The sequence below is a fragment of the Leuciscus leuciscus genome (assembly GCF_965113295.1).
Source record: "Leuciscus leuciscus genome assembly, chromosome: 16".
Taxonomy (NCBI): Eukaryota; Metazoa; Chordata; class Actinopteri; order Cypriniformes; family Leuciscidae; genus Leuciscus; species Leuciscus leuciscus.
The window spans coordinates 18,246,050-18,259,381 of record NC_138740.1 but is presented as its reverse complement, the minus strand read 5'-3'; the positions used below and the strand labels follow the sequence as shown (position 1 = coordinate 18,259,381).

The 13,332-nt window shown below is 43.1% G+C and overlaps 1 long non-coding RNA gene across 1 annotated transcript in view; it reads left to right on the top strand.

The window, feature by feature from the left end:
- LOC309477265 overlaps positions 1-13,332 on the top strand; it is a 59,657-nt gene that overhangs the window by 13,068 nt on the left and 33,257 nt on the right. The gene's annotated exons all lie outside the window — the stretch shown is intronic.

Below are 13,332 nucleotides of genomic sequence, written 5' to 3'. Positions count from 1 at the left end.
TCTCTCTCTCTCTCTCGAGCGCGCGCGCTGGGCAGGGATGACGTAATGGCGCACTCGTCAGGTCAAGTTGTAACTTTTGATGCAGCCTGAAAGTTGCAGGAAGACATTCATTATTGATATCATGTAAGGTGTAACTATAACTTTTAAAGACAATATTTTAGGATACTACGAATCTGACAAAAAAAATTTTTCAATGCTTGTTTTGTTTTAAACGTATCGTCTCTGCAAATTTTATACTTAAGTTCACCAACAAAAGGAAAAATTTCTCTCCTATCTTTATATTTTTCTGCCATTTCTATATTCTGTTGACAAGGGGTGTTTTACTGTTACATTTTGTTTATTATATTCACAAAAATTGTGTATCATAAACATGTCAACTTTGTATTTTTGTTATTAATTAAAAAAGTTATGCGCAGAATCAGATGAATTAAGGAAGTGCAGATGGATTAAAGTGCACCATATTCAGTCAAATTGAGATTGTGTCTCAAAGACAACTGAGGTGTCTGTTTGTGTCTGACAATTTGAGATGCTGTCTAAACAGCATCCTGACTATAGGCCATGTACTGTATGCAGTGCATACTCAGGCCTCAGCCTGCACTACAGCTTGGATGTTAAACAGCACAATGTATTTTTTTCTTTAAAATATAAATCCTTTTGATGACATTGTTTTTAATTTAAACAAACTTATTATTATGTATTTATTTTATTCACTGTAGCTTTGTGCAGGGCCTAATTCTCAGAGCCTTGGAGAACATTTATGCTCTATACGCCTGGTTCAGAGTAAAACATCTCTGTAAAACGAATAAAAAGTCAGCAACAGCCACCGCAGTATAATTTGTTCCCACGACTTTTTTTTAACTACTTGCTTTAAACAACTGTCGCACGCAACTTGAAAAAAGAAATGGCTGTATCGTAGTCAGTAGACGAGGTGCAGACATTCCTCTTGTTGGTAGCCGAGGAGCGGCAGTAGAGGCAGCGCAACTATAACGATCAGTCTATAATCCCACCCACTTTGAAGAGGTACTAAACTGCAGTGGAAAAGCAAAACGAGCCAAAGTAAAGCGAGTTGAGCTGAGTCGTACCACGCACTGGAAAAGTGCCTCATGTGTTGCTGTGAGATCTATCAGTTCCCTTTCGAAAGGGAACTCGCGGTGCATCCCCTATAGTGCTATGGGGAATTCCTCCGGTGTGATCATGTCTGAATCATGAGTCTAAACAAGATAATGAACTTGACATTGGCAGGCGGCAGCCTAAGATGCCACCACTGGTGCGTTCCTAAGTATAAAAGGGCACCTGTGAAATACGTCATCCTCTTTCTTGACTTCAGGATACCTGTTTGTTTGATCGTGTGTCTAAAACAAGACGATTATGGCTATCACTAGTGCTAAGTCCTTTAAGAAGTGTGTGCATCCATGTCAGCGTTTTCTGACACCTGATGACACAAGATATATGCATCATTTTCACAGGCGAGGAGCATGCATGCTCAGTCTGTGACGGGGCTGTTTTCGTGCATTGTGAGCGCTTCTCTATGAAGAAACTTCGGTCTCGTCTGTCCCTTTTCTTTAGGGAACTGGGACAGCCATCTGTGCCCCACGGTTCAGGACCTGCTGCGGCTGAAGCGAGTAGGTGGAGCTCGCGGATGAGTTTGAGAAAGGTATTAAATATTTCTCATTCATCTGCGGCTGACGAGAGCGAGCTGCCAGATTATGATGATGTGTTGTCTCTTACGTCATCTGATCTGGCAGCGAGCACGCTCCTGGCTTAGAGCCAAAAACGAGCAGGCAAAAACTGCTCCGCATATGACGAGTTACTGGAAGTTTAGCCTCTGCTCTTTTGAGCTTGACCAGCATACGGTCGAGTTCCTGAGGAAGCTCGATGGAGCTGTTTTTGGCTCTCTGAGCACCCTAAGCTATTGCTGGAGTATTGTTAGGCCTCTCATTTTTAGTGGGCACTGTTGTCAAGTCGTTAGGATCCATTTGAGCCTCCTTGGCTACTGCTTTTATAGAAACTGCTCCTCAGTGCTCTTCTTGGGGCTGCATCGAGTTGTTAGGCGCACTATGTGGCTCCTTGACGGGGTAACAATGCTGAGTTGATAGGCTCACTTGATCCTCCTTGGCTGCTCTTTTGATAAAGAGTTGCTAGGCCTTCTCTTTTCTAAGGGAATTGTACAATCCTTTATGCAATTCCGAGTTGTAGGCTCTCTTTGAGCCTCCTAGTTGGGATTACCTTTTACTATTGTTTGTTCACTCCCCTGAGCAACCTGGGTCTAAGTTGTTCTCTGTGAGCCTTCTTGGTCACTGCTCTTGAACTAAATGGTAAATGGACTGCATTTATATAGCGCTTTCACAGACCTATGGCCACCAAAGCGCTTTACATAGCCTCACATTCACCCATTCACACACCGACGGCGGTGTCAGCCATGCAAGGCGCCATCCAGCTCGTCGGGAGCAGCTGGGGTTAGGTGTCTTGCTCATGGACACCGCGGCACTTGGTCAGGTGGAACCGGGGATTGAACCACCAACCTTCCGGTTTGTAGACAACCTACATGAACCACTGAACCACTGCCGCCCCTATATAAGGGTTTAAATGAACTAGAGTGTTGTAAGGCCTCCTCTCACTATAGAGAGTCGTTCTGTTAGAGGCCTCTGCTCCTCTGAGCTCCGCCCATTATTGTGTCAGGTGGCTAGCACTGTTATGTAGCTTCCTTCACAGGTGTAGGACACAGTGTATTCATCCTATGAGTTCAGCCATAGGCTACATGGTTAGGCTCTCTGTGAACCCTCTTGGCTACTGCGAGCATTGCTAGGCCTGCTCTTGCTACAGAGATTTATCTTACCGAGGCCTCCGCTCCCAAGAGCTCCGCTATGATAGCAATTGCAAGTTATAGGCTCTCTGTGAGTCAGTTTGCAAGATGTCCTGAGCATGGGGCATTGTTAGGTCTCTTCTCGATTTAGAAAGTCATTGTATTGGTCTAGCAGGAGAAATAGGTTCCCATACACCCATTTGGCATTTTTTTGTAACCTGTTTTTTTGGCATCCTAATGGTGTCTAGTTAAGAATTTTTGATGTTGCCGAGGTCAACTAATGTCCCATTGGGTTCGTTTGGAGGCCATCTTGAAGTGATGTCAGCGCTAGGGGCAAAAAAGGCAGATTTTCTTATCTCCTGAACCACACAACATACAAAGACAAATGAACCCACTTTTTCATAAAATTCTGACACTAGGACTCAAATGAAAAGGTTATTGACATGGTACAACTACTCTTTATTAGTGAAAAATAGGCAAACAACACATTTTAGGCTCATAACGATGTGACTTTTATTTTGTTTTTGCAATAGTTTCCTGCATTAGTCCTGTTTGTCGTATACCCATGAATGAGGCGTCAAATCGTGTGGATTATTGAGGAGAGGTGTCCTATATCTTATATAAGCCATTGGCTGTGCAATGTTCACCCAGTGGGCAAAAAATTGGGTCTAAAATCCAATAGACTTAAAGGTGCCTTATGCAACTTGTTCCATAATAAAATATCCAATAATAACCCTTATATGTCATCAGCTAACTTTAAAACATAGTATCTGGCAGAGTGTCAGAACTGACATTCCCCCCACTGCCTTGGTAGCCAGCATATATTGGAGTCGGGACGTTTTGGGGCGTGTACATTTGTAAGAGTGTGTGTGAGGTGATAGCCAATGACAGGCTTTGAGGGCAGGTACACTGAGAGTTACAAACACGTCCAATATTTTGTTAAAGTAATGGCGGACGCAAGCCCTACTTGCGACGGAGCTTGCCAAAAAAATAAGAAAAGAAAATATAGCAATGCAAAGAGCATCGGAAAAAGACCGGAGTAAAACCAGAGTAAATCTGGGTTTGGCGTTTGTCAGATGGCGGCAGATGAAGTTTGCATTTGGATTGAAGAGCGATGCAGAGTTGGCCACGTTTCTATTGGACAGGTACAGAAATGTAATACCTCATTTATCAGGTTAGCTAGTTAGTCAATGAGTGCTCTAGCTATGTACTGCTGCTAGATTGTTATTTTGCTAGATATCGAAATTATTTATTCTTGTTAGCTGATCCTACTTTATTAAATAACAAAAATAACATTGATTTAGGAGTAGGATTTATTTCTGCGAGTCAACATGAGAACTAACGTTATGCAAACGTTAGCTAGCTAAATTACGTCCAAGCAGACGTTCCTTTATTCCATGTGCTGCTGGAAAATATTGTAACAACCTAATGTTCGCAAACATTCATTGTGATCTCTGCAAAAGAGAAAGTAAAAAATATGCTTTGTGGGTTCAGGTTGGTCGACCAAACGTAATAAATTGCACGGAATTTTTAGCTATATTTTGCCTTGTGCAAGTTGGTCAAAAGACGCATATTGTTTATCCCCTATGCCTGGTACAGTACTGGATAGTCCAGATGACGTCGTGATTAGTTGAGCTGTTTATGTTTATTCTGTTTTCCGTAGTTATGAAAAGTTACTTTTAGTTATGAAAAGTTAGAAGAGCATTCAACTTTTGATTCTAGTATGAAAGTTTACCTCTGGGGAATGCATATTTGATATTGCTCGCATAGGTTGCACACCAGTCTCTACCCTACCGTCTCAGCTGTGTAACTCTGATGGTCTGTCTGACTGCAGCCTGCAAGCAAAAAGTGTCTCCGCCTACTGGGAAGCAAAGCTGTCAATCAAACTCCGTTAGTAACCGTTACCAGTGTAATTCAACTAATTGCCTATAGGTGGCTCCAAGTTGCATAAGGCACCTTTAACATTGCAACAGATTTTGGCGAGTCATAGCTCTGAGCAAGGATTTCGTATAAACATGTGTTTCCACCAAGTTGTACCCCTAGGGGGCAGGAGCTGCCCAAAGTTGCCCCATAGACATACTATGGCGAAGGGACGGCCCATGAAACAGTGATTGCGCATACATGTTTATCCTACTATGTAACTTACATAGGAATTTTGTATTTAACATAACTCTGGATCAACTCTGTCATAGAGACAGGGGGTGGTCTATCAGGATCACCATGAAGCCATCAAGCCATGCCCTAGCAACCATTTAGAGCACCCTAGCAACTAGTTTCATAGACTTCCACTGAAAGAGGTCAAAGGGATATCTTTGGATAGAAGTGTCATAGAAACATGAGGGTTGGCTGATTCGACTCGGGGCAGTAAACAGCCAATCACATATCACTTTCAACACTTCCTAGCCATGCCCTAGCAGCCGTTGTCGAACACCCCAGCAACCCAAACCCAAAGATTGATATCTTCTAATCCAAATGTCATAGAGGGATTGCAGTTGGTTTATGTCATTCATACTGACAAACAGCCTTTGGAGTATCATCATTGGCAGCTTTCAAGCCACTCCCTAGCAACCAAACAGTAACCTAGCAACCGTTTAGCAAGACCTGAATCTCTGCATCAGAACATCCTAGAGACATGATGGTTGGCTCCTTTGACTAATGCTAGCAAACAGGACTTTTGAGGACTACAGGACATTAGGACAGTCTGAGGAGGCTACAGCTGAGGTCGGTCAGAAGTACACCATCAACACCTTGGATCTGGGCGTGTGCATGGAGGTTCTGCCACTTGTCTGGAAGGTCAGGGAGAAGTACAAATACAACCTAGTCCTCCCAGGGCAGTTCCATACTGCCATGAACTACCTCAGCATGATCACTAACCATAAGTGCCATGGTTCAGGCTATGTTGAGATCGTTCTTGAGGCTCAGCTGGTCACAAGTGGCCGCCTGAAGATTGTGCTCCAAGGCCCTCTTCTGCCTCAAGACCGTCCGTGAAGCACTGGAGTTGCTGCCGCTGGAGCTTTTTATTGAGGAGGAGAGTGTCCAGCTCAGTACTGAGGCTCTGCTCAACCTCACCAAGTTGTGTGACCGACAGAACCTCGACCTTGCTCTTCAAGATGACTCAACCCTCAGCATCATCAGGTATCTGAAGTATCAAGACAAGGTCTGCAACGGCTTGGAACCTGTTTCAGGGTTTAAAAGCCAAAACAATCTGTGTTACTTTAATTTCCTATTATCACTGTAAAGCTGCTTTGAAACAATCTATATTGTTAAAAGCGCTATATAAATGAAGGTGACTTGACTTGGCGTATATGACACAGGACTAATGCAGGAAACTATTGCAAAAACAAAATAGCAAAAGTTACATCGTTATGAGCCTATTTGTCTATTTTTCACCAATAAAGAGTGGTTGTAACATGTCAATGACATTTCCATTTGAGTCATGGTGTCAGAATTATATGAAAAAGTGGGTTCATCTGTCTTTGTATGTTGTGTGGTTCAGGATATGAAAATCTTCCTTTTCACTTCAAGATGGCCGCCAAACGAACCCCATGGGACATTAGTTGACATCGGCAACACCAAAAATTCTAATAAAAAACTAGACACCATTAGGGTCGCAAAAAACAGGTTACAAAAAAATGGCAAACGGGTGCATGGGAACCTATTTCTGGGCACTAGAACTCCTCCACTCTGCGGAGCTTCATGGGCCAGTTAGACTTAGTTTTAGCTCTTTCTGAGCTTTATCAGTCCTGCCTTGTTTGAGGCCTCCACTCTTCAGGGCTGTCTGAACATAAGTTCTGAGTATTAGGCTCTCTGTGAGCCTCCTTGGATGCTGGCCTGAATATGAATGTAGTTCATATAGACCGAGTCATCCTGTTGAGGCCTGCTTTCTTGAGATGCCCCGGGTCTATGATCGCATTGCTGGTGTGCACCTTAGGGATGACTCCTTTGAGTCCTTCAACTTAGCTCCGCCAATAGGGTACTAATCCCTTCAGCATGGCAGCGTGGGTATTTCATTCCTCATAGTGCCCTCTAGGGGACCCATTGCATGTTCCCTTTCGAAAGGTAACGTCTCAGGTTACGCATGTAACCATGGTTCCCTGAGAAGGGGAATGAGACGCTGTCTCCCTTTGCCATTGCTTCCTGTATTCCTGCACACATCTCCATTAGACAAGAAGTGGATGACGTATTTCACAGGTGCCCTTTTATACTCTCAGTCGCACCGTTGGTGACGTCATAGGCTGCTGCTTGCCAATGTCAAGTTCATTGTTTAGACTTATGCTTCAGACACCGATCACACCGGAGGCATTCGGGATGCAGCATCTCGTTCCCCTTCTTAGGGAACCATGGTTACGTGCGTAAACTGAGACGTTTTGATGATTCATTAATTTTACATTTAAAATTTTTTACTTTGGATTTTTTGGTGTGTGTGAGTATGTGTGTGTGACTGTGTTACAGTGTGTGTGTGTATGCACAGGGCGTGTGTGATGCATCAGTGCAGTATTACTGGAATAGTAGTGCCTGTAGTTTAGTAGATATTGCATGTTGCATGCTACTTCTGCTTGCTACTTTCTGCTTACAGCTACTGCCACCGACTAGCCCTTGTGCAAGGGTGAAAAGAGGAGCCAAGTGCGTAAGACTCCTCCTGTCGGTACACAGCCTCTCCACCGTCAAGACTCCTACAGTGCCTCCTTGCGGCCACACATGGTAACTGGGCCCTAGCGGACCCAGGCTGAACTGTAGGGGATCTCGGAGCAGCAGTGGGCCCCAGAGGCGCGGTGTGCAGGCCCACCAAGTAGTGGACATGCCCTGGCACCCACCAACCACAGCCCCAGCTATGGGTAAATAGTCCCATTGCCTTGTGGGGAAGCCTATAGAGGCGAAGGCTAAGGGAGCACACCCTGAAAAAAAAGTCAAAAGACCTCAACGGCGGAACAGGCGGAGGATGATGGCTGACTTAAGTGGAGCATCACAACGGCTGGGAAGGCGGATGAAGGCTGCAGCAGTGATCTTGGACTCCGTGCCACTAGATCCTGACCCAGACCTGCCAAGGACCATGTGGTGGTTGTCTGTGCACCAGCCTCCACACGTTAAATAACGCCACGCACAGGCGTCCTCCACAAAGGGAATCCACCCTACCATTCCCGGTTAAAGTCCTATGGCGACCAGCAAGTGGCGACGGGGGCAGGTTTGTGTAGTCTGGAAGCCCCTAGTCATGAGCTGGCACATCAGGCGATGGGTGTCAGAATCAGTCGCTGGGCTCTTGGAACGAGGCAGAAGAGCTCTTCGGCAGCTACACCCATGACTAAGCAGTCCTATTCAGGATCCGCTCTGCTTACCCCACATGGGGAAGGGGCTAGAAAAGGTGCCCTAAAAATAGCCTGCCTCATACCTCCCAACTGGATTACCGCGTCCAGAGGGAACACCCCATTTGCGGTCAGAAACAAAAGAAATTTAATTTTGGAGCCTGGAATGTGCGCACTCTGATGGACAGCACCTCCAGTGACAGACCTGAGAGACGAACCGCCATCATAGCCAGAGAACTGCAGAGATGCCGGATTGATATAGCTGCTCTCTCCGAAACCCGACGGGCAGGTGAAGGGCAGTTGAAGGAGGAGAAAGGTGGCTACACTTTCTTCTGGAAAGGAAAGCCAGCCGATGAGGCTAGAAACCATGGAGTTGGACTTGCCATCAAAAATCAGCTTGTCAACCACCTCTCCGAACTTCCTGTGGGGATCAGCGAGCGCCTCATAACAATCCGTCTGGTGTTAGCCAACAACCAGACAGCGACAGTAGTGAGCGCCTATGCCCCTACCCTAGACTCCGACGTGGAAGAAAAAGAAGCCTTCTACGCCTGCCTGGAAGAAACCCTGTCAAAAATCCCCAGGGAGGACAAGATCATCCTCCTTGGAGACTTCAATGCTAGGGTAGGCCGGGACCAACACCTCTGGAAGGGCACTATTGGCAAGGAGGGCATCGGTAATATCAACTCCAATGGAGTGCTGCTTCTGAGTAAATGTGCTCAACACAACCTCGTCATCACCAACACTCTCTATCGACAAAAAAACAAATTCAAGGCATCTTGGAGACACCCTCGCTCCAAGCACATCACAAGGGCCATGATAAACTCTGACAACTGCTGGACATACCACCGCCTCATCCGATCCACAATGTCCATCAAACTTAAAAAAAGGAGGAGGATTCAGAAGAAGCAGACCCGGCGAAGACTGAACCTTGACAGCCTGAAGGAAACTGCCATCCAGCAGCTACTTCAGGACTCTCTCGAGAAAAATCTTCAGCAAGAATATCCTGATAACATCGAAGAGCACTGTGGCCTTCTCAAATCCACCATCCATGACTCATGCAAATCCACCCTTGGGTATCAGTCCAGGAAACATCAGGACTGGTTTGATGAAAATGACATAGAGATAGAACAACTTATCTCCAGAAAACGAAAAGCCTTACAAGTGTGGCAAAATGACATAACATGTGAGGCCAAAAGGGCAGCACACTCCAGAGCCAAGGCTGACGTTCAGAGATTGATGAGGGAGCTCAAGAACAACTGGTGGACAGAAAAGTCTCTAGAACTCCAGAGGTAAGATTCAGGTAACACTAGAGGCTTTTTTAGTGCCACTAAGGCTGTCTATGGCCCTAGCCACCACGCCTCAAATCCCCTGCGCCCAAAAGATGGACAGACTCTTTTAAAAGACAATGACTCCATCAACGCACGTTGGAAGGAGCACTTTCAAGAACTTCTGAACCGTGACAGCTTAGCCGAACCAGACATCGCCGACCATATCCCGCAGAGTCCCATCAGAGAAGACATGGGGGAACCTCCTACCCTAACTGAGGTTCACAATGCCATCAAGAACCTCAGGAACAACAAGGCCACTGGTCCTGATGGGATCCCCGCGGAGGTCTTAAAGGAAGGAGGACCAAGGCTCTGGCATCACATCCACCATCTACTCGTCAAGGTCTGGGGAAGGGAAGAGCTCCCCTCAGAGCTCCGGGATGCCCAAATTGTTACCATATTCAAGAAAGGGGACAAGGCTGAATGTGGAAACTACAGGGGTATCTCGCTCTTATCAACAACAGGCAAAGTCCTTGCTCGTGTTCTTGCCAACCGACTGCTACCACTGTCTGAGGAGATACTCCCTGAATCACAATGCGGTTTCCGTCCGTCTAGGGGAACAACTGACATGATCTTTTCTGCTCGCCAACTACAAGAAAAGTGTCGGGAACAAGGACTGCCTCTGTACATGGCCTTTATAGACTTGACAAAGGCCTTTGACTCCGTGGATAGGCAGGCACTGTGGAGCATACTATCAAAGTATGGATGTCATGCCAAATACATCCGTGTACTAAGGCTACTGCATGACGGCATGTCAGCCACAGTGCTCAACAGTGGCTCTGAATCTGAGCCATTTACTGTAGAAACTGGAGTCAAACAGTGATGTATGATTTTATCTCTAGAATTGTGTGAACAGGGAAAAACCCAATATATAATATATATAACCGGACAGGCTTCCATACAAAGAAAGTATGAACACATGCAAAAACAAAAGAGAACCATCTAAATATTGATTATGATTATGCTGTAGTTGATGTATGCTTTTTTTTTCTGTGAGCTTTTTCTTAGTTTTTTGTTTTTTCATCATTGTAAAATAAAACCTGTGGCTGTAGTTTTTTACAAAAAAAATAAATAAAATAAAGTCAGATAAACATAACCAAGCTTAGTGTTTTGTTCTTCCCTATATATATATATATATATATATATATATATATATATATATATATATATATATATATGAGGGAAGAACAAAACACACACATATACTTATACACTCATATTTTGATGGTTTAATCAGACTTAATCTTAATCAGATCATATGTTATATAATATAAAATTGAATTCGACCTCCTGAGGTTGACAATCATCATTTGCTAAAGGTCTATTCATTGACAGGCCTTGTTTGTGAAAAGTGCTTTATAACGTTTGTGCAATTATTAATTTTCAGTATATTATACCTGTTTTTGAACATCAGGCAAAGGCAAGAAAATTCAGTTAAAAATACCCTTTGGTCTTACTCAACTTAGGAGGCTGATATGTATAATATGAATTTCAATTTCTGTTGGACCATATTAAAATACATTCAATTATAATTTTTGTGTAATCCAATCACATACTGATATTAAGATATTTGAATTTCATGTTATATTTATCTAGTCATATGAATTTACTTGCGGAGATGAAGTCTGTCAACCAACGGGCACAATGAAACAAAGATGTTAACATAAACATTAACAACTACAAGAAATGTTGCAACACTTTACTAAATAGGATTGCACTGATACACCAGGAAAGGTTGACAACTATCAAATTTGTTTTACTGCTGGATTGATAAGAACGTTAGATGTCATCTAAAGAAGATGGATGAAAATGAACTATTTGCTACACCCTTACAGTATGTTTATATCTCTTGTAATGGATTGTGCAACACTGGGATATGTCTGTTATTTGTTTCAGCCTGATGTACAGTCATAAGATCAGTAAGAATATGTAAGAATCAGTTTTGAGATAAGGAAGCCACCCACTGAGGTTGAGTGAGTCAAGTGAACCCACTGGTCTTGATATTTCATCATGGAAGAGGTACAACTTCATGAATGAGCTAATAGGTGGGGGTCCATCCATCCATCCATCCCCCACCCTAATTGTCTCATCAGAGGAACAGTTTTGACTCAATCCCAGTGGAAACTGAAAAAGACATGACGGAATGCAATGGGAACGGATAAATCCTTCGTCAGGCCTCCGTCAGAAAAGATTGCAGAAAAATAAGTCTTAAAATGCCTTATTTAGAACGAACAATTGACATACATTTAAATGAATTAATTTAAATTAACAATGAGACTTCATTTTAAATGGATTTAATGTATTTAGTAAGCATAGTGCTAAAAATACTATTTTGAATTAAGAATATTAATCATTAAATTTACAGTACAACTTTTATTTTGTAAACATTTTTATATTGATGGTGGCAGAGATACACTCTGGTCCCATCCCAGGTCATTATTGTCATCTGGGTTGTGTTGTTTCCTTTGAGTCCATAACATCCCGGTTTGTGATGCAGATATTGACTTCAACAAGCAATGACCTCGACTGAGAAGCATGGATTTACGCTTTAAAAGAGGGATCGCAGCTATACTGCCAAATGACCTTTCTATGCTCGTTGACCTTCTGAGTGATGATAATGAACACACTGTTGAATTGGATTTGTAAGTGGCTCTCTGTGCTGCGTGATACGGGAGATTGAGGAGCTTAACCACCATCCCCAATGATGTGGTTTTCCTGTGGTGGTTACAATCCTTTTAAATAGACTGAGCTCTTCAAAGTACTCTTGAGTCATAACTGAAACCATGATAACTAAGAGAAATGTATCGAGAATGTATCCACTGTATGTAAATGTATCCACTGGCCAAATTAATTGTACTTTGTAAATATAAACAAAGTTTGATTTTGATGGCTGCTACACAAAAAAGTTGGGATAGATGCAAAATAAATGTGAAAAGACTATAGAATATCGTAGTTAAACTGTTGAAAGAGTCCACAATTGGCAGGTGAACTGGTAATAGGTGAGGGGATCGTGTTTGGGTATAAAAGGAGCATCCGCCAAAAAGGTCGTGGCTCACCACTTTGTGCCAAGTTTCATTAGAGAATTGTCAAACAATAAAAAAAAAAACACATTTCTCAATGCAAGATTGCAAAGTATTTAGGTCTTTCACCAAATACCATACATAATATTGTGAAAAGATTCAGGGAATCCAGAGAAATCTCAGTCTGTGTAGGGCAAGGCAGGAGACCTCTGTCGAATGTGCGTGACCTTTGAGCCCTGAGATGTCGAATGTGCGTGACCTTTGAGCCCTGAGATGGGAACTGCATGGGAAACCATCATGCTACTCTGTTAAATACAGCCACATGTGCTCTGGAAAACCATTGCCACTTAACACAGTCTGACTCTGCATCAAGAAATGCAACTTGAATCTCTAGCAGAAAGCTATACATCTGTTCAGTGCAGAGACGCTGACGAGTTCTCAGGCCCGAGCTCATTTCAGATGGTCTAAAAGACAGTGGAAATGTGTGCTGTGGTCAGAGGAATCCATGTTTCAGCAAAGGTACAGTATGTCTCACAAAAGAAGATGAGAGGATGAGAGATGAGAGCTGACTGGAGATTTACAGAGAAGTTAAACATCTCACAATTCCCACCACAACTGGTAAGACGTTTGATAAGTTGTGTGCCAAGTTAGAGTGGAATGTTTTAAAGGGCAATTATTCTGTATTATTACTGTTACCATTTTCATCAGGACATTGTTATTTTTATTATAAATACAAGACTGTATTTATATGATTATATGAATAAATGCATACAAAATGAATATACTATATACACTAGCTATATTTATTCTGGGATCTATATAACTATACAAATTCATTTCAGTTAATTAACTAATTGAATAATTGACTAACTGCTCCAAACTGC